This window comes from Portunus trituberculatus, chromosome 10, assembly GCF_017591435.1.
Source record: "Portunus trituberculatus isolate SZX2019 chromosome 10, ASM1759143v1, whole genome shotgun sequence".
In the NCBI taxonomy this organism is placed as follows: Eukaryota; Metazoa; Arthropoda; class Malacostraca; order Decapoda; family Portunidae; genus Portunus; species Portunus trituberculatus.
The window spans coordinates 4794083-4819082 of record NC_059264.1 but is presented as its reverse complement, the minus strand read 5'-3'; the positions used below and the strand labels follow the sequence as shown (position 1 = coordinate 4819082).

Genomic DNA, 25000 nt, shown 5'->3' with positions numbered 1-25000 from the left:
TATTCACCTGCTTTCGTATTGACTTCCTCACTTTCTCATTTGCATATTCCTTTGATCAAGGGAATCATGTCATTTATTTTCCCCTTATCACTAAACTTTATACGATGCTGCTATTTTTTTTCTTTATTTTTCTTCTTTACACTTTCTAGAGTCTTTTAATTTTCTTTCTCTTTATCTTATGGAAAAACTCTCATGGTTTCTCTCTCAAGTTTGTTTATCTACATTTTGCAATATATCTTAACGTGCTAACCAACCCTACCGTACTGTAACCTACCCTATGCTACCCTATCCTAACCTATCCTAACCTATCCTATACTCTGCCTTATCCTATTCTACCTTACCCTATCCTACCCTACCTTAAATGAACCTAATCTAACCTAACCTAACCCAACCAATCCCAACCCAGCCTAAGCTAACTTAACCTAACTTAGATTCAACATAACATAACAACATAACATAGCATAACATAACACAACGCAACACAACACAATACAACGTAACTCAACACAACACAGTACAACACAACACAGCAGAACACAGCAGAACACAACACAACACAACACAACACAACACAACACAATACAACGTAACACAACACAACACAACACAGCAGAACACAACACAGCAGAACACAACACAACACAACACAACACAACACAGCACAACACAACACAACACAACACAACACAGCAGAACACAACACAACACAACACAACACAACACAACACAACACAACACCACATAAACTGTAACTATTTTTCTATCTATTTATATATTTTGTTTTATTTTCTTCATATGAGATAACAAATAGAAAAATGTTTGTGTGTCGTTAAAATGAAACACGAGAGGAAGGAAGAGCAAGTGAAGGAGAAGGAGGAAGAAGAGGAGGAGGAGGAAGAGGAGGAGGAGGAAGAGGAGGAGGAGGAGAAGGAGCCAACAAGAGGAGGTTTTTAAAAAAAATGTTTCTTAGGAAGTGGCTTTAATTGCTTTTTCTGTCTCTGTCTGTCTGTCTCTCTCTGTCTGTCTGTCTGTCTGTCTGTCTGCTGCCTGCCTGCTCTCTCTCTCTCTCTCTCTCTCTCTCTCTCTCTCTCTCTCTCTCTCTGTCTCTCTCTCTCTCTCTGCCTTCCTGCCTGTCTGTCTGTCTGTCTGTCTGTCTGTCTGTCTGTCTGGCAACATTTCTTCTGCTGCTTCCGACACACATTTGAGAGAGACACAAAACAGGAAGTCACTCTGAAAGCAAAGAAAAAAAAGAGAGAGAGAGAAAAAAAAGACAAAGAAAAAAATACGAAGAAATCAGAATAAAAGAATATGTCGAAAGATGAAATTTAATAAAGGTTTGTGGGGGAAATGAAAAGAGACACAAGGATGACATAAATGGGAGAATAAGAACAGGAATGGAGGTAATAAAAAAAAAAAAGAGGAGGAATAAGAGTAAGTGGAATATGCTGGAAAGGAAAGATAGAGGACAAGGTGACAGAATGAAGCTCTCTCTCTCTCTCTCTCTCTCTCTCTCTCTCTCTCTCTCTCTCTCTCTCTATATATATATATATATATATATATATATATATATATATATATATATCTATCTATCTATCTATCTTTATCTCTCTCTCATATGTTATTGAATGTCAGCCTGTCCCTTTTTTCCTCCTCCTCCTCCTCCTCCTCCTCCTCCTCCTCCTCCTCCTCCTCCTCCTCTTCTTCTTCTTCTTCTTCTTCTTCTTCTTCTTCTTCTTCTTCTTCTTCTTCTTCTTCTTCTTCTTCTTCTTCTTCTTCTTCTTCTTCTTCTTCTTCTTCTTCTTCTTCTTCCTCTTCCTCCTCCTCCTCCTCCTCCTCCTCCTCGTGTACATTTTTTTACCTGGTCTTGTCAATTAGTGTTGTAATTTGTAGATGAAGAGGCAGGTAACGTGGCCAGAGTGTAGAAAGAGTCCACAGTAGGAAAAAAAAAAGGGAAAAAATTGTGTCAAGTAATAATTTTTTTCCTCCCACTGACTTAATCTTCCTTTAAATTGGTGTGATTTTTTTTTTTTTTTTTGATGGATCAGCCATTTGTAGACATTTTTCTGGCTGTATAGTGGAATACCTACTGTTTTTTTATTTCCATTTTTTTTTTTTTTTTTTTGTTGTGACACTTAAAATTGTTGTTTTGTTGTTGTTGTTGTTGTTTTCGTTTTCTTGTCTTTTTCTTGTATATTTTCTGTCATTTTTGTTTTTCTGGCTGTATAATGGAATATCTATTGTTTTTTATTCCCATTTTCTTTCTTATGGCACTTGAAATTGTTGTTTTGTTGTTCTTGTTGTTGTTGTTTTCGTTTTCTTGTCTTTTTCTTGTATATTTCTCCCTGTCATTTTTGTTTTTTTCTGGCTGTATAATGGAATATCTATTGTTTTTAATCCCATTTTCTTTATTGTGGCTTTTGAGATTGTTGTTTTTATGTTGTTGTTGTTTTTTTTTGTCTTCTTGTCTTTTTCTTGTATATTTCTCCCTGTCATGCTTTTTTTCACTTTTCTTTTTTCTTAACTTTTTCTTTTTTTTTAGCTTATATTTCTTCCCTAATTTCTTCTCCTTTTTTTATATATATATATATATTTCTCCTTTTCTTCTCTTCCCTTCGAAATTATTGTACATTAGTGTTTTTTGCTAGTGTGAATTGTTGTTGTATTTCTCTTTTTCATTCACCAGCCATATTTAGACATTTTTCTGGCTACATACTGGGATGTCTTCTGTCTTTTTGCCACTTTCGATCCTGTGGTGCCTGAAATTATTGATTATTATTACATTTTTTGATGGTCTGATTGTTGTACTTTTTTCATTCAGTAGCCATATTTAGAAATTTTTCTGGCTACATACTGGAATGTCTACTGTTTTTTGCCACTTTTTATCCTGTGGTGAATGAAATTATTGTTTATTAGTATTTGTTTGGTGGTGTAAGTTGGTTTTTTTCATTCAGTAGCCATATTTAGACACCTTTTGGCTACATACTGGAATGTCTACTGTTTTTTTTTTTTTTTTTTTTTGCTACTTTTTATCCTGTGGTGCTTGAAATTATTGTTTATAAATAGTTTTTTGTGATTTTTTTTTTTTTGTGTATTCAGAAACCATATTTAGACATTTTTCTGGCTACATACTAGAATATCTTCTGTCTTTTTGCCTCTTTCTATCTTATTATTGTTTATTAGTAGTTATTTGGTAGTGTGAATTGTTTTGTTTTGTTTTGTTTTTGTATTCGGCAGCCATATGTAGACATTTTTACCGGCCACATACCGGAATATCTGCTGCTTTTATCCAATTTGAAAGAGTGAAACAGAGATGAAGGTTTGTGCTGGTGTGACGTGCTCAAAATCATGTCCCCTCGCACATCAAGGATCACCAAACACTTCACGCCACAGTCACACGGAAGAAGCACCAACATTTTTCTTTTCGTTTTTTATGCAAGAGGGGAAAACCGGCAAAGGGTAACAAAAAATACAATTACAAAAAAAAAAAAATCCCCCCCACTTGCGATGGACTTCAGTAAAAGAGCAACAAAAACTTACAATTGAAAAAACGCCCCACTTGTGATGGACTTCCTGGTGGCTAGTCGGCGCTCTTCTCTACTCTTCCCGCTCTTCCCAAACACTTTCCTCTTCAGCCGCCGCGCGTAAGGAGTGTCAGCTTGTTGATGTTGTGAAGTGCCTTGTCTGGACCTCCGTCTTGGTGTTATGGTTTGAGATATTGTTGGAAAATTATTGTTACTACTACTTACTACTGTCTCCCTGACCGTCTCGTGGCTTGACTCAAAACTCTCTCTTTCTGAACGGTGTGAAGGATGTAGAGGGAAGTAGTGGAAGAGCTGGAAGAAATAGTGTCTTGCCTTTCTCTTGGACTCTTTAGCGGTCTACTGGCTTGACTCAAACTCTCTCCTTCTGATTGGTGCCAAGGATGTAGAGGGAGAGAGGTAGCGGAGAAGAAGCTCGAAAAAATAGTGTCCCGCCTTCCTCTTGGACTCTCTGACAGTTTCGTAGCTTGACTTAAACTGTCTTCTCTTTCTGAACGGTGTCAAGGATGTAGAAGAAGACAGGTAGTGGAAGAGCTGGAAGAAATAGTGTCCTGTCTTCCTCTTGGACTCTGTTTCGTAGCTTAATTTAAACTGTCTTCTCTTTCTGAAGGATTGCCAAGGATGTAGAGAGACAGGTAGCGCAGGAGCAAGAAACAGTGTCCCTCCTTCCTCTTATACTTTCCGACGGTTTACTGGCTTCACTCAAACTCTTTTCTCTCAACAGTGAATAAAGTGTGGACAGGAGGAGCTGGAAGAAATAATGTACAGTTCACCTTTCTGTCTTTCCATTCTCGTGTTCTCTGTGGTGCATTTAGTGTCAGTAGCGCTCTTGGTCTCACTGTTTTCTACTATATCAGTGTCTTTGTCCTCTAGGCGCTGTGTATCCTGGTGACCTGTCTGGCGCTGTCGATCTCTGTGTTTCAAGCGGCAATGTCAGTCTGCGCTACCAAAGAAATGATTTATAAGAGAACCAAACTGATCGGTACCTCTTACCTTTCTGAATATTCTGCCTCGTTAACTAAGTCACCTTTACCAGTCTGTTGTGGAAGGACGTGAAGTGCTCAAAAATATTCCAATGATTTTACGCAGCGTTCAAAGGTGTTCTAATAATTCTACGAAGCGTTCAAAGGTGTTCCAATGATTTTACTTACTGTTCAAAGGTGTTCCAATGATTTTACGGAGCGTTCATAGGTATTTCAGTGATTTTACGCAACGTTCAGAGGTGTTCCAATGATTTTACGTAGAGTTCAATGGTGTTCTAACAATTTTACGTAGCGTTTAAAGGTGTTCTAATAATTTTACGAAGCGTTCAAAGATGTTCCAATGATTCTAGGTAACGTTTAAAAGTGTTTCAATAATAATAAGTAGCGTTCAAACGTGTTCCAATGATTTTACATAGCGTTAGTGTAGCACAATCATTATTTACCACGAAAGGAAAACTAACGAACGAGAAAAACCAGCTCTATTGCCTTGAAAATAACACAAACGAAAGAAGCGTTGAAGAATATAGGACATCAATAGATACCTCTCATTTTTTTTACCTTTTATTTAGTCCCTCAATCTCTTCCTCTAATTTCTTATCACATTATTAAAGGCAACAGGCAGTGAATGAAGGTTTTGTGATTTACAGGTAAGGAGTGTGGAATGCCAGGTGTTATTGAGTTCAAAGGGATACAAGTGCAGTGAGGAGAACACCTTGAGATAAAGATAGAGAGAAGAAAAAATGTGAGATAGAGAGAGGAAAAAAAAAAGTGTGCAGTACAATGCATAGATGAACAGATAAGAATGAATAGTGAGGTGAAGTGTTGAAAGAGATAAGGTAAGTATTGGAATGATAAAGAATGGAAAAGTGAGATTGAGATAAGAGAGAGAGAGAGAGAGAGAGAGAGAGAGAGAGAGAGAGAGAGAGAGAGAGAGAGAAAAAAACTACTCAGGATTACACAGAAAAAAACTACGAAAATTAACAGATAGTGAAGTGTTTTGGTGTTAGTGAAAGTGATGGATGTCAAATGGGTAGTGTTTGAGAATACTGAACACAGGCAAGAGATGAAAAAAATGGTAATGTTTGAGTGTTTCTGATACGTATTGGTAAGGTGAGGAAGATTTGTTAGATGCGTGAAGGTAACAGATTAAGAGAGGAAAAAAATGGAATATAGTAAGAAAAAGCTGAGATAGGAGATGAAAAGTGTCATTAGAGCGCTCAAGACGTGTGAGTGTGACAGCTGAGATTATAAAGGTAGGGAGGATATTCGGAGATGCAAGGCAGGTATAAAGTGAAAAACTGAGATTGTGTGTGTACCGTAAGATGACGCAACACACACACACACACACACACACACACACACACACACACACACACACACACACACACACACACACACACACACACAGTTTTAAAGTCCCCGGTCATGTTTTTTCTTCTCTCTTGGTATGTGATGCAGTGTTTGTTTAGCCATTAATTCGCTGCAACGAGGAGGAGGAGGAGGGATGTGGAGAGGACCAGGTGTAGGAGGAGGAGGAGGAAGAGGAAGATGAGAATGAAAGATGAGAGGTTGAATGATGAAGGAGAGGGAGAGAAACGAGTCGGAAGATGAAGGAGGGGATGGAAAAGGGTAAGAAGAGAGGAAGGAAGGAGAAAGATGAGAAGAGGAAGAGGAGGAGGAGGAGGAGGAGGAGGAGGAGGAGGAGGAGGAGGAGGAGGAGGAGGAGGAGGAGGAGGAGGAGGAGGAGGAGGAGGAGGAGGAGGAGGAGGAGGAGGAGGAGGAGGAGGAGGAGGAGGAAATAAAAAAAATAATATTCTGTGTATTAACGTACATATAAACAAAATAAGAATATTGATTTGAACTTTTCCTCTAAACACACACACACACACACACACACACACACACACACACACACACACACACACACACACACACACACACACACACACACACACACAATGTATATTCATGATATGGAAAAACTACACACACATCAGAAAACAGAATATATAATCCTCTGGTATTTCTACGCATTTTATTTCAAAGGAGGGGAGAGAGAGAGAGAGAGAGAGAGAGAGAGAGAGAGAGATGTAATATATGGCCAAACTTCTTTTTAGACAAATAATTGAGTGACCCATATTGCACACAGCTATGGATCGTCTCCTTTATCAGAATTCGCATCGAGGATAGGAGGTCACGGCTTTGATTACTTAGAGAGAGAGAAAGAGAGAGAGAGAGAGAGAGAGAGAGAGAGAGAGAGAGAGAGAGAGAGAGAGAGAGGTTTCATAAATACTTCAGTCTGTCGCTTTAAATTTGCACTATATGATTCACAGGAAACACGTAAAGAGTACTCTTCAAATAATGGTGGTGGTGGTGGTGGTGGTTCTAGCGGTAGTGTTAGTGATAGTAGTAGTAGTAATAGTAGTAGTAGTCGTAGTAGTAGTAGTAGTAGCAGTAGTAGTTGTAGTAGTGCTGGTGATAGTAGTAGTAGTAGTAGTACGAATAGTAGTAGTAGTAGTAGTAGTAGTAGTAATGTGGTAGTTATAACGGTAATATAAGTAGTAGCGATAGTAATAATAGTAGAAGCAGCACCATCCTCAATTATAACAACAAAAATCATAACACCACCACAACTGCCACCACCACCACCACCACCACCACCACCACCACCACCACCACCACCACCAACAACAACAACAACAACAACAACAACAACACTAATAACGAGGCAATCAGCTTGAGACCATAATTATGCATTCCTGTGATGACTTTTACCGCGGCGATCAAAGGCCTCGCAATAGTTCTGATTGCTAATTAATAACAGCATTACTCAGAAAAAGCCGAGGTGAGTGGCGGCAATTAATTAAACGCCACACACCTGAGAACTGACCTAATGAATTCACCAACACTCCACCGTGACCTTGCATACCTTCAGGACAGAGAGAGAGAGAGAGAGAGAGAGAGAGGTACACACACACACACACACACACACACACACACACACACACACACACACACACCTGTCCACCTCAGTTAGCCAAAACGACACACGCTTGTCACTTGTCGTATAGTGTTAGTGGTGGTGGTGGTGGTGGTGGTGTGTGTGTGTGGTGTTTGGACTTTTGGTAAAGGTGCAGTTGTTGTTGTTGTTCTTGGTGGTGGTGGTGGTGGTGTTTTGCGCCATTCTTCGCATTTTTTCTTTCTTTTTTCTCTTTATTTTATTGGTGGTGGTGATGAGTGTCAATGTTTTGTGTAGGGGATTTTCTCTCTCTCTCTCTCTCTCTCTCTCTCTCTCTCTCTCTCTCTCTCTCTCTCTCTCTCTCTCTCTCTCTCTCTCTCTCTCTCTCTCTCTCTCTCTCTCTCTCTCTCTCTCTCTCTCTCTCTATTATATCTATCTATATATATATATATATATATCTATCTATCTATCTATCTATCTATCTGTCTATCTATTGATCTACATATATATCTATCTATCTACCTACCTACCTACCTACTTATCTATATATCTGTTTATTTATCACTTACATACGTATCTTTTATCTATCTATCTATTTATCTATCTCTAGCAGTAACAATTATAGTAGTAGTAGTAGTAGTAGTAGTAGTAGTAGTAGTAGTAGTAGTAGTAGTAGTAGTAGTAGTAGTAGTAGTAGTGGTGGTGGTAGTAGTAGCAGCATGACGAGGAGGAATAGCATCAGCAGCAGCATCAATCACGTGATCATTAAGGCCACATCAGCTTATCAAAGACTGGTACTAACAAGCTTCACATTCATCACAACTCAAATTAAAGGCAACTCAACTCGAAACACCGGTGACACGTTCATTTCCCGCCCCATACATCAGTCACACACCAGTCCCATCGCTCACCACTACCTCACCAAAACATACTCGGTGTCACATTTCTCTATTCTTTGTTTCAGTGTTGTTATTATTAAGTCTTTCTCTATTTTTATATATATATATATATTTTTTTTTCTATATTTTTTTCATTTATTCTCATTTATTTTCCGCCTTTTCTTCTTTTTTTGCTTATATTTTCCTTCATTTTCGGTTTTTGCTCTTTTATTTCCGCGTACTAAGCCATCTTCTCTCATTCACTCACTCAGGCACCATCACTTACTCATTCACACACTCATATCACACACCAATCCCATCCCTCACCACTATCCTCACCAAAACATACTTCTCTATTCTTTGTTTTAGTGTTTGTTATTATTCAATCTTTCTCCCTTACTTTCATTTTTATCTCATTTTTTTTCACTTTTCATTTATTCATTTTCTACTTTTCGCCTGTTCATAGTTTTTCGTTTATATTTGTCTTCATTTTCACTTTTACTATTTTTTTTCTGTACGTACTAAATCATTTTCTCTCATTCATTCACTCATGCATCATCACTTACTCATATTTTTTTTAATTCCTTCACATCCATCATTTATTCACTCATTCATCTTATTATTATTCATATCACCATTAACCATTTTTTCCCTCTTTTTTGTAACTTATTTTCCATATTTTTTTCTTTCCCTTTTCATTCACTCACTTCTATAATCTCAACTGCTCATATTTATTCACGTCTATTCACCTTCATTCTCTCTCTTTTGCTAACTTTAAACTCACTTTCCATATTTTTTCTCTCCTTTTTCATTCACTCATTTCTTTAATTTCAACTGTTCTTATTTATTCACGTATACTTTACTCTCACTTTTACCTCCTTTTCTCTTTAACTAAACCATCTCCATCACTAACTCATATTTTTTTCATTCATTCACATGCATTCATTCATTTTCACTAAGCTCGATCCATTCATTTTATCTCGCCAACCTTCACTGACTCCATCATTCACCTTCATTCATTTTCACCTGCTTCCTCTCACTCACACACCTTACCTGAGATTCGCACGTAAAAGTAAATTGCAGTACAGTGAGACCTTCTTGATTATTGATGTACAGCACAGCGTAGCACTCAGCTCTCCAATATGTATGTAGCACTTTTTTATCGTCTCATCTTTATCTGAACTATTAAGGAACAGACAAGTTTCTTTTCTCATAAGTAATAGTCTAATCAGAGCTGCCAATTAGCCTCACAGCATACCTAATAATGGGAAGCCCAGGTAAAGTGTTCATAATTGAGAGGGTAAGCAATACAGAGTGACTTTTTTTTCTGTTTCCTCAAGTTTTTTTTTTTAAGATTGCTAATTAATCTTTAATTTCACCTTTATGGAAATTTTAGGGATTGATGATTGAAGGCATATTACGTGGTTATGGTAAACTTTTTTTTTTTTTTGTAAGAGGGGAAAATTTGCCAAAGGTAACAGAAAAGAGTAAACAAAAAGGCCCACTTAGTTGCCAGTACCCGAACACTTCCGAGAGAGTTAGTCAAAAGGAATGGGATAAATGTCTTGAAACCTTCCTCCCTCTTAATGAGTTCAGGTCACAGGAAGATGGAAATACAGAAGCAAGAATATGAAGTGATTCTTATGGTGGTTTTGGTGTATTTTCTCTAATTTCTCATTTATTCTTTAATCCTCCTTGAAAATTTGATCTTAACACTGGATATCCAAGGTACGTGCAGGTAAATTAAACCAGATAGGGAAATGAAAACGTGTAAATTTGGATTGTGGTCAGTCTATCTCTATGCAACATATTCTTCGGCATCTTCGCCCTGTAAAAATAAATCTCTATATTAATTTAACATTGGGAAAGCTCAGGACGAATACTTGAAATTTTATTGCCTGAAAGTCTAGAGTGTTGGTTCTACTTTAAGTGCATCTACTAGTAACAGACGAACATGTGCTTGTAGTCTGTAAGGAAAAACTAAAATATTCAGCCATGTAAAATTTTGTTACATAAATTGTTTGTTATTTTGATTGGCAGAGAAATTAGTTTACTTATTACGCTCCTTCTATATTTAATTAACCAGGTAAATAATTTTTGGCCACATTCAGACTCTTTTCAGTATTTTCTCGTGTGTGTGTGTGTGTGTGTGTGTGTGTGTGTGTGTGTGTGTGTGTGTGTGTGTGTGTGTGTGTGTGTGTGTGTGTGTGTGTGTGTGTGTGTGTGTGTGTGTGTGTGTGTGTGTGTGTGTGTGTGTGTGTGTGTTTGTTTGTGTGTGTGTGTGTGTGTGTGTGTGTGTGTGTGTCTGTGTGTGTGTGTGTGTGTGTGTGTGTGTGTGTTGTAGTTTTTGGGATCCATTAACCATTGCTCAAAGTGTTCAGTCTGCTGATGAGAAGATGCTAATTATGTTCTTTGATCTTCTAAGACGTCATCTGGGAGTCGTGTAAAGGTGAGGTGGCAGTCTCCGTGGCTGATTGCTTCCTTCATGAGGGCAGCGAGGCGGAGAGCTTTGGCTAACTGAAGGAACCACACACAAAGATCATTATGTACTTGGTTGAGTGTAGATCCGCCTAATTGTAAAACGTAAAGGGTGAAGAAAAGTCGCAGTAAAACCATTTCAGCTTGTTGTTGTGACGTTTCGTGACACATACAATCACATTTTCAAACACGCTATAAAAGGACGTAAAGAAATGAGTATGGAAACATGATGGCCTAAAGAAGTCGTCTCGTTGGGAAGGCGTTATGTTTCCACACTCATTTATTCACCTCCTTTAACAGTGTGTTTGAAAAAATTATTAAAGGTATTTCAAGACGTCACTGCGACTTCTCTTCACCCTCTAAGATCATTATGTATTCCTGCACTCTGTTACTTTGGTTCCTCGTCACTTTGTTTACATGATTGTCATTATTATTATTATTATTTCTTTTTGCTGAAATCGCTTCATTTCTATTCACTTATATTGGTATACTTTCATTTATATTTCCTATCATCCATATTTCCTGATATTTCCTTTACATTATTTTTTCTCCCATATTCCTTCTATTTATCTATTCTTTGTGTGTTTACTTTTATCTAATCCTCATTGTGTTTTTTTTTCTGTTTTTGAGTCGCTGTTATTTCTTGGATTTTCTTTTTTATTGTGTTTATTTTCTTTTTGTTACGAAACGTTTACATTTCTTTTATCTTTTTTTTCGTTTCAGGATTGATTTTCAAATTTATATGTACTATTTTATTTTATTTCAGCATTTTCTTTAATTTATCTTCATTGTTGTGTGTTTTCTTCTTATTCTCTTCTCGCTGTGTTTTGCCTCACTTTGTTGCTTATTTCCATTTGCACACTGGGAATCAAATCAGGCAAGAACCATTATTTCATCCGTTAAATACATTTCTTCACTTCGCTGGAGAGCACACATAAAAGCATTTCTGTTTCTGCTCGCCTGTTTTGAAAGAATTCTTGCCAACTTATAAACATCTGCATAGAAGGAAACGGAATTACATCCAGTGAAAATATAATAACTGGTGGAGGAAACGAAATTATCTTACGAAAAAATGCAATAACCACACTTTTAATATGTCGGTTGGAGATAAAAGTATATAAAAAATATATATATATTCTTGCATATACGTACATGTAGGCACTGGAAGAATGAGCAACCACGCTAGGCAGACACAAACACAAGAAAATATACATAGACAAGAAATAAATACTCTCTCTCTCTCTCTCTCTCTCTCTCTCTCTCTCTCTCTCTCTCTCTCTCTCTCTCTCTCTCTCTCTCTCTCTCTCTCTCTCTCTCTCCCTTTCACTCCACTCCACTCCACCACATCACAATACTCATCACGAACTTGAGAAAAGAGCAAAATTATACAACACATACAACATCATAAACAACTTAACCCACCAAGAAATACAACATACAGAAGTGCAAAATCTTGACCTCAACACTCACGAAACACCCACGAAAAATATACTAACTGTACACCAAATCTATCGTAAACTAATAGACGCGTACGTAGAAACCCTAGAGACACGAGAAAAGTCTACGGTAAAAGCTACTCGTATTTCACTATCTCTCTTTTTTCCAGCCTTGTTTCACTGCCAAACTTCAGCACAGTGTTTTTTTTTTTTTTTTATTTCTTCCTTCCATCGAGCCTATTTCTCTGCTATTTTCTCTTGGTCTTTTTCTCTTCCTCTTTATCTCTTCGGTTTTCTGCTGCTAGAAATCTACGGTGAAAGCATGCCGTGTTTCACCATCTCGCTGCAATGCTGGTGTTTGTAGTGCCTTCCTTGTATCGTTTCTATTATTCTCCTCATTTTCCTCCTCTTTCCTCTCCTCGGCCTCCTGATCCAAAAATGCCTATTGAGAAGTTATCACGTATTTTCTATTTCTTTACTGTACTACCAAACTTAAGCACAGTGTTTTTAGTGCCTTCCTTCTATCGTTTCTATTTCTCTTCTCTTTTCCTTTCAGTCCCTTTTTCTCCTCCTCCTTCCTCCCTCATACTCCAAAATCTCCACAGGGAAGGTAAGGCATGTTTCACTATATCGCTTCTTTCCACGCGCGTTTCACTACCAGAAATAAGCAGGGTGTTTGTAGTGTTTTCCTTGTATTGTTTCTATTTCTGTTCTCTTTTCCTTTTAGTCTCTTTCTCCTCCTCCTTCCTCTCCTCGTTCTTCTGCTCCACTAATGAAAAGGAACGCAAAGTAAAGACAGCGAGTAACTAGAAACATGAGGAAAAGTGTGTGTGGATTCTGTTTGATTAAATGCTGGTGACTGGGTGGTTGGTTTCTCTCTCTCTCTCTCTCTCTCTCTCTCTCTCTCTCTCTCTCTCTCTCTCTCTCTCTCTCTCTCTCTCTCTCTCTCTCTCTCTCTCTCTCTCTCTCTCTCTCTCTCTCTCTCTCTCTCTCTCTCTCTCTCTCTCTCTCTGCGGGTTTTACGCTGGCGAGAAAAGCGTCTTCAAAAGTGAGAAAATTCAGTCTGCTTCTAATCCAGCAAGACCCGTGAGAGAGAGAGAGAGAGAGAGAGAGAGAGAAACCAAAGTCAACATTTATTTTAGATTGAGGTAAAAGAAGAAAACGCGTACAGAGAGAGAGAGAGAGAGAGAGAGAGAGAGAGAGAGAGACAGTGTAGACCTAAACCTTTTCACTGACAAATAAATCCGGAACACATTTACTTCAGTCCTCTCTTTCCTCTTTCTCCCTCTCTCCTCCTCCTCCTCCTCCTCCTCCTCCTCCTCCTCCTCCTCCTCCTCCTCCTCCTCCTCCTCCTCCTCCTCCTCCTCCTCAGGGACGTGGTCGTATTGTAGAAAATGGGAGTTTTTTTTCGTCACATAAGATTAGTCATAGAAAACGAGGCTTGGGAAGGTTTAAGTGGATAAGGAATGATGGCAAAACTCCCTCGAGGTCACCAGTCCAAGAGGATTTTCCTGTACCTTGTCCTCTCTCTCTCTCTCTCTCTCTCTCTCTCTCTCTCTCTCTCTCTCTCTCTCTCTCTCTCTCTCTCTCTCTCTCTCTCTCTCTCTCAATATTCACATTATATATTCCAGTTCAGTATTTTTTTTTATTGTTTGTCTCTGAATTGAGTTTGATTTCCCGTCTGTCTGTGTAATTCATTAGGTACTCTCTCTCTCTCTCTCTCTCTCTCTCTCTCTCTCTCTCTCTCTCTCTCTCTCTCTCTCTCTCTCTCTCTCTCTCTCTCTCTCTCTCTCTCTCTCTCACATTAATCCTATTAGCATCAAGGACCTGACATTGATCGACAAATTGATAGGCAGATAAATAGATATACAGACAGATGAGAGAGAGAGAGAGAGAGAGAGAGAGAGAGAGAGAGAGAGAGAGAGAGAGAGTTAGGGAAATATAAATGCAAATAGTGGTCTTAAACGCTTTGATTTCTTACCTTGTCATTTCTAAGGCTTGAAATTCTGAAAGGAAAAATATGCAAAATAAAACTGAAATCCATTTTTTTTTCTACGTCAAGGAGAAAAGAAAATGGGAAGAGGAACAGAAGACAGATGAAAGGAGGAGGAGAGAGAGAGAGAGAGAGAGAGAGAGAGAGAGAGAGAGAGAGAGAGAGAGAGAGAGAGAGAGAGAGAGAGACTATCTTACTTAGTTTGACGAAAGAAAATATGAAGGAGTGATAGTATTCCTTTTAATTAGTGTGAGAGAGAGAGAGAGAGAGAGAGAGAGAGAGAGAGAGAGAGAGAGAGAGAGAGAGAGCCAGAAAGACGAGCTTGCAAGTGACAGATCAGAAATGTTAAAGAAAAATATACATTTGAAATATCTACCCTTATGTGTGTGTGTGTGTGTGTGTGTGTGTGTGTGTGTGTGTGTGTGTGTGTGTGTGTGTGTGTGTGTGTGTATAGCCTGGAAGAGTCAGCCAATCACCGTCAAGGAGGGATTTAAGGCTGAGAGCTGATTGGTTGAATGATTAACGTGCGCGTATATACCTATAGTACCTGATCAGCTGCCTTTCACCTGCCTCGCCCGCCTCACTAATTAGATCTCTGCCTACCTGTGAGTTAATTGAGAATGTCCAGGTTAATTTCTTATTCGTTACTTCGTTATATGGTTTAATGTTTTTCCGTTCTTCTCTTTTTTTCATATATTCATTTTTTTCTGCCTGTGTTTTTATCTTTTCTTGTTTTTTTTTCTTATTTTTTCTCTTGTCTTTTTATCTATCTGTATGTTTTTCTCTTTTTATTTTCATTTTTCATAATTTCATTTTTTTCTGCCTGTTTCTGTTTGTCTTTTATATCTTTTCTTATTTTTTGTCATTTTTCTTTTGTCTATTTATCTTTCTTTCTGTCTTTCTGTCTATCTTTATCTATCTCCACCGGAATTTGCTCATGTCTGTCTCTGTTTATATGTTTTTCCTATCCCATTTTTCTATGTCTCTTTATCTATCCATCTTCCTATCTGTTTTTCTATCTATTTGTCTCTGTCTATCGAATTCATTTTTCTGTATTTCGTCTTGTCTGTGTGTATATGCATCTTTTTTATCCTTTTTCTTTTATGTCTGTCTCAATATTTGTCTTCTTGTCTTTCTGTTTATCTTTCTATTAGTATTTCTTTTCATCTATTTATCTCTCTGTCTCTCTAATTATATCTGCCTCTATTTCCTTCTGTGTATCTCTTGTAAATGCATCCTTTCTCTCCTATTTCCTTACATCTTTCTTTTTCTCCAGTTATGTCTTCCTGTCTATCTGTCCATATATGTCTTTCTTCCTTATCTATCTTTTATATTTTTCTACCTGTCTATATTTATCTCTCGTTCTGATTACCTGTCTATCTGTCTATCTGTCTGTATATCCTTGTCTATCTGTCTATCTATCTATCTGTCTGTCTGTTTACTTGCATGTCATTCTGTCTGTCTATTTATTCTTACCTGTCATATTTTCTTTATTTTTATCTGTCTATTTTCCTGTCAAATTATTCCCATCTTATTGTCTATTCTTCCTGTCTATAAATTTCCATCTGCCTGTCTGTTTTCCTGATTATGTATCTATATCTATTTGTGTTTTCTTGTCAATCGGTTTCTATCTACTTATCTATTATTCCTGTCTTTATATTTCCATCTACATCTCTCTTTTCTTGTTTATCTATTCATATCTACCTCTGCTTTTTTATTCTCTCTTTTGATCTACCTGTTATCCTTTTCTTTCTCCATCTGTTTCCACTTACATGTCTCTTTCCATGCTAATCAATTCATATCTGTGTTTTTCTGTCAATCTCTTTTCATCTGCTTATTACCTTTTTTCATTTTCCATCTGTTTCTCTATGCAACTCTCTTTTTCTTCTTATTCATTTATATCTACTTGTGTTTTTATATTTCTTTTCATCAAACTATCATTTTTTTTCTGTATATATTCATCTACATGTCTTCTTCCCTGCTTTTCTATTTATCTCTGTAAATGTATCGTTTCTCTACTATTTCCTTACATCTTTCTTTTTCTCCCGTTATGTCTTCCTGTCTATCTGTCCATATATGTCTTTCTTCCTTATCTATCTTTTATATTTTTCTACCTGTCTATATTTATCTCTCGTTCTGATTTCCTGTCTATCTGTCTATCTGTCTGTGTATCCTTGTCTATCTGTCTATCTATTTATCTATCTCTCTGTTTCCTTGTCTGTGTGTTTTTTTTTTCTCTCTCTTTCATTCAAACTATCATTTTTTTCTTCCTTTCTACATATTTCCATCTCCCTTTATTTTTGTTTAGCAGTCTTTCTTCCTGAGTTTGATACGTATCTCTCAACAATCGTTCATTCTTCTTCTTTTTTACTGTATCTGAAGTACCGTAGCTATTTTTTTTATCTGTCCGTGTGTCTGTCTGTCCGTCTGTCTGTCTGTCTATCTGTCTGTCTCTCTTTCTGTCATTATTTTTGCCTCCCAGTCTGTCAGTATCATTTATCTTGTACGTCAGTTTGTTTATATATTTCGTTTTTCTTTCTCTTCCCGACTTTTTACATGTGTGTGTGTGTGTGTGTGTGTGTGTGTGTGTGTGTGTGTGTGTGTGTGTGTGTGTGTGTGTGTGTGTGTGTGTGTGTGTGTGTGTGTGTGTGTGTGTGTGTACGTGTGTGGGTTCTTTTCCTTCCGGTGTTTTATTGTACATTCATGTGGAAATTGATACGTCACTTTTTTTTCCTTTTGTTTTCTGTGTTTATTTTGTTTTATCTCTTTCCTTGTGTTATTTTTATTGTTCCTATTTGTTTTATTCATTTATTTTTCTAGTTTTATTCGTTTGCTTTTACTTTTTTACACGTTTACAAGTTCTCTCTCTCTCTCTCTCTCTCTCTCTCTCTCTCTCTCTCTCTCTCTCTCTCTCTCTCTCTCTCTCTCTCTCTCTCTCTCTCTCTCTCTCTCTCTCTCTCTCTCTCTCTCTCTCTCTCTCTCTCTCTCTCTCTGCTCCCCACAGGTTTGGATATTAAAGTGACATTCGTGAAATATTTCTGCCTAACACACACACACACACACACACACACACACACACACACACACACACACACACACACACACACACACACACACACACACACACACACACACACACCAAGTTGGACATTCTATTACAGCTGGGTTTTTTTTTCTTTCCTTTCGTTGTTGTCGTTTTTGTTGTTCCATGTGAAAGTTGGACGATTTAATTTGCAATTCATAAAGTCAAGTTTATCCTCTCTTTAACTCTCTCTCTCTCTCTCTCTCTCTCTCTCTCTCTCTCTCTCTCTCTCTCTCTCTCTCTCTCTCTCTCTCTCTCTCTCTCTCTCTCTCTCTCTCTCTCTCTCTCTCTCTCTCTCTCTGAGGCAGTTTTTCACACGATCATCTTTCAAAAGTACAGAGAGAGAGAGAGAGAGAGAGAGAGAGAGAGAGAGAGAGAAAAAAAACTAAACCAATACACACTCACAACACCTTTTTTTTCATGCAAACAGTCCTCCTCCCTCCTCCTCCTCCTCCTCCTCCTCCTCCTCCTCCTCCTCCTCCTCCTCCTCCTCCTCCTCACCCCTTTGATGGTCACGCGATGAAAAAATGAAAAATATTGCATCAGGAAAACGAATGGTTGTAGTTTCTAACCTCTCTCTCTCTCTCTCTCTCTCTCTCTCTCTCTCTCTCTCTCTCTCTCTCTCTCTCTCTCTCTCTCTCTCTCTCTCTCTTTCCGCGGTGGTATTTTTGCAAGATATAAATTCTTTTCCTTTATTTAAATTCTGATGCAAAATCCTTCTTTGTGTTACCTCTCTCTCTCTCTCTCTCTCTCTCTCTCTCTCTCTCTCTCTCTCTCTCTCTCTCTCTCTCTCTCTCTCTCTCTCTCTCTCTCTCTCTCTCTCTCTCTCTCTCTCTCTCTCCCTCTCAGGTGTGTGTGTGCGTGTGTGCGTGATCGTTTTTATAGTGGAATTTGAATATCTTTGGAAGTTGTTTTGCCTGAATGCTTTTATATGATTAAAAATATTAAATAAATATTCACTCTGTATTTCCCACTGATTGAGATTTCCAAATGTTCCGAAAAGTGTTACGAAAAAAAGAGAAAAAGAAAGTGTTTGCCAAGGAGTGGAGAGAGCTGGAATTGCAAATGATTTAAATGTATTTTTTTTTTAACTGCAACTGCAAGAAGTAAATGTGTGCTTTGTGTGTGTTAGTATGTGTGTGTGGGTGTGTGGGTGTGTGTGTGGGTGTGTGTGTCAGTTTGTTTGCTCGTCTATTTTTTTTTTTATTTTAGTGTTTGTCTCTGTCATTGTCTGCATGTGTGTTTGCCTGTCTATCTATCTCCTTCTATCTTACGTGTGTCTGTCTGTCTGTCTGAGTAAAAGTCATTATATTTTTTGCTATAAACTTATATATGTCTATTATTTCCCTCTTTTTGTTTATTTCTGTCTATTTTCCTGTCTTTTCTTGTATGTGTCTGTCTATGTGTCTGTCTACCTATGTCCCTGTCTACCTATGTGTGTTCTCTTTTCTCTGTTTTTTTCTGTTTTCTGCCTATCTGATTGTCTTTATGTCTTTTCCTATAAACCTGTCTGTCTATCTCTATTTTTTATCTCCCTTATCTGTCTGTCTGTCTCTATGTATCTCACTGTCTGCCTATCTGTCTTCTCCTGTATATTTCTTCTATCTATCTATTGTCTCTATCTGTCTTTGCCTATATACCTATCTGTCTATCTATCTATTTTCTTATCTCTCTGTCTGTCCTGTGTGTTTGTATGTCCCTGTCTGCCTATCTATCTTCTCCTTTATATTTTTTAACCTCTCTACTTGTCTATCTGTCTTTGCCTATGTATCTATCTGTCTATCTGTCTATTTTCTTATCTCCATATCTTTCTGTCTGTCTTTCTGTCAATCACCCTTTCTGCTTATACGTGTAATTGAGAGAAACAATTTATCTTCCTACTATCAACGGTCACGAAAGTTTATTCATTAATTATCCACTTCAACTCACTAAGCACCAAGTAACACACACAGATATTCCGCCAAGTTGGAGCAAGCGAGCCCTAGATGTGTTGACGTGCGTGTGTGTATGTGTGTGTGTATGTATGTGTGTGCGTGTGTGTTTGCTTGTGTGTTTGTTCAAGACATGTACTTTTTCGTGTCTCTGCCCTTGAGAAGCAATTTTTAAGTCACCTCTGTGTCTCCTGAAAACTCTGTCCCCAAAAATTTCTGAAAAGTGAACCGTGACCCTCCGTTGTGAAAAACTGGAACATTATCATAATTACACGGCTCAGCGCGCGCACACACACACACACACACACACACACACACACACACACACACACACACACACACACACACACACACACACACACACACACACACACAGAGAGAGAGAGAGAGAGAGAGAGAGAGAGAGAGAGAAGCAGTTAACATATAAGAAAAAATCTGTTGATGTTATAGAAGAGAGAGAAAAATAATAAGAAAACTAAACTGTTAACTAAAAGAAGATTAAAGCAAGAGAGAGAGAGAGAGAGAGAGAGAGAGAGAGAGAGAGAGAGCAAGAGTGAACAGCTTGTACTAAAATTAAAAACCACTTAACATTAAAAAACAAACTGTGTAAGAAGATGAAGAAAAAAAAGACAGTAAATGAATAAGAGCACCAGAGAGAGAGAGAGAGAGAGAGAGAGAGAGAGATTCACCTCCTTAATCATCTTCGCAAAATAAGCTCCCACTCTTTATTATCGCATGAAGAATCGCCAGAGAGGGAGAGGAAGCAGATGAGAGAGTGAGAGCGGAGAGGAAGAGGCAGGTGGAGAAAGACAGAGGGAAGAGGAGGGAGAGAGGGAAGAGAAGAGAGGGAGGGAGAGAGGTAATCAGGTGAAGTGAGAGAGGCAAGCAGAGAGAGAGAGAGAGAGAGAGAGAGAGAGAGAGAGAGAGAGAGAGAAGCAGAGATTGAAGGGAAAAAAATGAGAGAGAGGGAGAGACAGACAAAGACAGGGAACAGAAAAATTGGAGAGAAAAAGAGGTACAAGCAGAGAGAGAGAGAGAGAGAGAGAGAGAGAGTAGTGAAGAACTGAGAGGATGGAGGAAAGGTAGGAAGGAAAGAGAGAAAAAGAAGGTAGGCAAAAATATAACAGCAATGGGTCGACTGAGTGAGGTGTGTGGGGAATGGAAGTGTGGGAACAGGAGAGAAGACTTCGGTAAAACAAGGAACGGGGGTGGGAGAGTGGAGGGGAAGGAGAGGACAAGAGGAGGGAAAAAAGAGAAGGGAAGAGTGAGAGAGAAGAAGAGGCCAAGAGGAAGGAGGAGGAGAGGAAGGAGTGGAGGGAAGAGAAGAGGACTGGAGGAGAGAGAGAGAGAGAGAAGAGTGGCGGCAGAAGCAGGTGTGAAACATTGTCTACCTGTTCTCCAGGTCAAACATTTTAGCCTCAGATTTTTTCCCTTCGCACAGGTAAGCTTCATGACAGGTAGTACAAAGGCCCCAGGTAGAAAAAGGGATGGTTTTCTATTTTTTTTTTTTTCATTTTTTCATGTTGTTTAGCAAGATACTACTGCTCAAACATTAGTCATTTATCTCTTGAATACGTGTAAGTTTCATAAGAAAATATTTATATACTAAGGAAGGCAGAAAATTGATGGAACTCTATTTTTTTTTTTTTTTTTCATGTTTAGGAAGGGATTGCTACTCAAACTTTGATCATTTAATTTTAGTGTACATGTACGTTTCATAGAAAATATATTTATATACAAAGGAAGGTGGAAAGGTGATGGCCCTTATTGTTTCTTTTATTTTTCATGTTGTCTAGCAATGTACTATTACTCAAACATTGGTCATTTAACTCTTGGGTACATGTAAGGGAGGCGGTGGCGTAGTGGATAAGGTGGTGAGCGTGGGATCTGGCAGACGTCCACGCGTAGTTCGAATCGCACCACATACCGCTTTGAAGCTATGCCATTTGTCGAGTGGTTTAAAGTTACCTACATGTCACCGTGTTACCCAGGTTCTAGGTGGTTACGCCAAAGATGCGCTTAAGTGGTGATATGGGTCCTAATATGGGATACCACTATAGATTAGATTGCCTGCACCACTTATGGATGGAAGCTGAACAACGCTTCCCATACATAATCTTCCAGTAAACCTACAGGCGCTATAGGCCATAAAGTAAAAATATAAGAATATATTTGTATACAATGGAAGTAAGAAAATTGATGGTACCTATTTTTTCTTTTATTTTTCATGTTGATAAGGTGTTCCTACTCAGACATTGGTCATTTAACTCTAGTATACATGTAAGTTTCTCAAAAAAATACTCGAATACAAAAAGAAGTTAGAAAAGTAAAGATCTATTTTTTTTTTTTTTTATTTAGCAAGGTACAACTTGGCAAATATCTGTTATTTACCTCCGGTGTACATGTAAGTTTAATCACAGAGTACAAACTGAGGTGAAGAAAGTGCAGGTAATCTCTCGTTTTTTTTTTTTTCTTTTCTTTTCTATGTTTTTACTTCCCAATGCACTAGTTCCCAGATATCAGTAAATCATCTCTCTCACATTTCTCTATACTTTCCATGATGTCATTTTTTAAGGTAGTGCTACGTAAACATCAAATATTTCACTCCAGCGTGCATGTAGATATCATAACAAAAACACAAAACGAGTTAGAAAAGTGCTGGTACTCATATTTTTCTTTCTACTTTGTATGTTGTTTAGCAGAAATAAATGAGTGTATACTTCAGCTTTATCAGAGAGTACCTAATGCCACCTACCAATTACCTCTCACTTTTTTTCTTACCTATCGCATCTCATTACCTTGCCAGTCTTTAATTATATCCCGGCTGTGCCCTCAAAACCAAAGACTTAATAGGTATTCAGCCGGGCAGCCTCCAGTCATAACCTTACCTGTCCAGCCTTCCATTATAAACATATACTCATTTACCTCACAGGTGTTGTCTTATTACCAGACGCCTTTATATTACCTGCCCAGCCAATAATTAAGCAATTTACCTTCGCAACCTTCAGTCATAACCTTACCTGCCCATTCTTTTATCATGAATTGGACTTAATTTTCCCCAACATGTAGTCCTTATTTATCTAACCTAACGTAGCCTACACTAGCCTGCCCACCCTCTCATCATAACCAGGTTCTCACTTCTACCTACTTAACTCAGCCTAGTCTAAGCTAACCTAACGTACATTAACCAAACAAGATCTTACCAAAATGAAGTAAACCAAAGTACACCTCACCCAATTTCAACTAATCTAACTCAGCCTAACCAACCCAAACAAAACAAAACAACCCTAACCAAACTAAACTAAACCAACTCAACCCAACCCAACCCAACCCAACCCAACCTAACCCAACCCAACCCAACCCAACCCAACCCAACCCAACCCAACCCAACCCAACCCAACCCAACCCAACCCAACCCAACCCAAACCAACCCAACCCAACCCAACCCAACCCAACCCAACCAAACCAAAACCAAAACAAACCTCACCTCACCTCACAACCAAACTTCACCTCACTTCACCTCACCAAACCTCCCCTCCCCCCACAGGCACCAAGGTAACACAGGTACAGGCAACAGACCACGATGACCCTAATGAAGGCACCAACGCACGTCTGGTCTACTCGCTGGAGAAGAATGTGATAGACGAAGCCACGGGCCGCCCTATTTTCACTGTGGATGGCAAAGAGGGTGTCATCAGCACCTCCATCTGCTGCCTGGACAGAGAGAAGGCACAGCGGTACGCCATTCAGGTGGTGGCGACGGATGGTGGGGGGCTCAAAGGTACGTGTGGTGTGGTGGTGTGTGGTGTAAAGTGTAAAGTGGTGTGGTGTGTGGTTTAAGGTGTATGATGGTGTGGTGGTTTGTTGTGGTGTGTTGTGGTGTTTGGTGTGTTGTGGTGTGGTGATGTGTGATGGTGCGTGGTGTAAGGTGTATTGTGGTGCGTGGTGTGTTGGTGTGTGGTGTGTGGTGATGTGTGATGGTGTGTGATGGTGCGTGGTGTGTGGTGGTGTGGTGTGTGGTGTGTGTGGTGGTGGGGTGGTGATGTGTTGTGGTGTGGTGGTGTGGTGGTGTAAGGTGTATGGTGGTGTGTGGTGGTGTGGTAGTGTAAGGTGTATGGTGTTGTGTGGTGATGTGTGGTGATGTGTGATGGTGTTTGGTGTGGTGGTGTGTGGTGGATCTTACTTTAGTGGATAATGTGGAGTGATTGTTATTTTGGTTTAATTTTGTGGTGGGATGTGCTTTTAGTAAATTAATATTTTTTGTTTTTCTTTTCTATTCTTTTATTTTCTCTGCTTGTTTTCTTCTTAGTTTGTTTTCATTATTTTCATCTTGTTTTCTTTTTGTTTTTTCTTAATTTGTTCTTATGTGAATGTGATGTACAGGTTTTTGTTCATTCCTTTATTTTGATAGCAAATGAATTAAAGGAGCATATCTCTCTCTCTCTCTCTCTCTCTCTCTCTCTCTCTCTCTCTCTCTCTCTCTCTCTCTCTCTCTCTCTCTCTCTCTCTCTCTCTCTCTCTCTCTCTCTCTCTCTCTCTCTCTCTCTCTCTCTCTCTCTCTCTCTCTCTCTAACTTCTCCCTTTATCCCTCTCATCATTCTTCTCATTTATCATACAATCCCTCTTTATTCCTCTCATCCTTTCTCATCCCCAACCTCCACCACCTCCTCCTCCTCCTCCTCCTCCTCCTCCTCCTCCTCCTCCTCTCTCTCTCTCTCTCTCTCTCTCTCTCTCTCTCTCTCTCTCTCTCTCTCTCTCTCTCTCTCTCTCTCTCTCTCTCTCTCTCTCTCTCTCTCTCTCTGACCCTTCCATCTCCTCTAAACAGCATTATCTTTCACCCCTCTCCTCTCCTCTCACCTTTAGTTCCCCTTTCCTTACACCTGTCACACCGCTTCCCCTTACCTGTCATTTCTTCCTTCCTGCCTTCCTTCCTCTCATTCCTGTCACCTGTTAACGTTTCATGCTGTTACCTTTGACCTTATCTCACCTGTGACTTTTTTAACCACTGGCATATTTGCTTATCTTTTACCTGTTGTTCATTTTTCACCTTTCGTATCACACCTGCTTATTCTGCTTTTCAATTCTTTCTTTTCTTTTTTTTTTTTTTTTTGTATGTATGATTTTGTTTTCTCATTTCTTACCTGCAGTTTTTTTTTTTTTTTTCTTTCTTTTGCTCTCTTTTCCTGTAATTATTTTTTTTTTCACCTATCATATCTCGTCTGTTTATTCTACTTTTCATTTTTTTTCTTTTCTTTTTTTGTATGTATAGTTTTGTTTTACTCATTTTTTACCTGCAGTTTTTTTTTTTTTTTTTCTCTTCTCTCTTCCCTGTTGATTTTTTTCTCTCCCTTTTTGTCATGTTTTTTTTTTTTTTATTTATTTCCTACTTGTCACTGTTATTTTCTTTCATTCTTGTCTTTATTTCTTTTGTCTTACCTGCTCCTTTTGTATCTGTCTTTTGTTTTCTTACCTGTTCTTCTCTTTTTCCTTATTCATCCGCTTTGTCTATCACGATTTATTCTTCGTGTTTGTTTTCCTCCTTCTCTTACAGGTATTACTTCTTACTCCTTCTTTCTTGCCATCTCTTTCTCTTTATGTCATTTATCATCTTTCCCTGTCTCTCCTGTCATCTTTCTTTCCTTTCATTTCCTTTCTTAATATTTTTTTTTACATTTCATTTCTCTTCTATCGCCTTTCTTGTCTTTTCCTTTACTTTCCTTT

The 25000-nt window shown here is 38.5% G+C and overlaps 1 pseudogene; it reads left to right on the top strand.

The window, feature by feature from the left end:
- The window catches only part of LOC123501848, a 363959-nt pseudogene that overhangs the window by 264275 nt on the left and 74684 nt on the right, over nucleotides 1-25000 (top strand).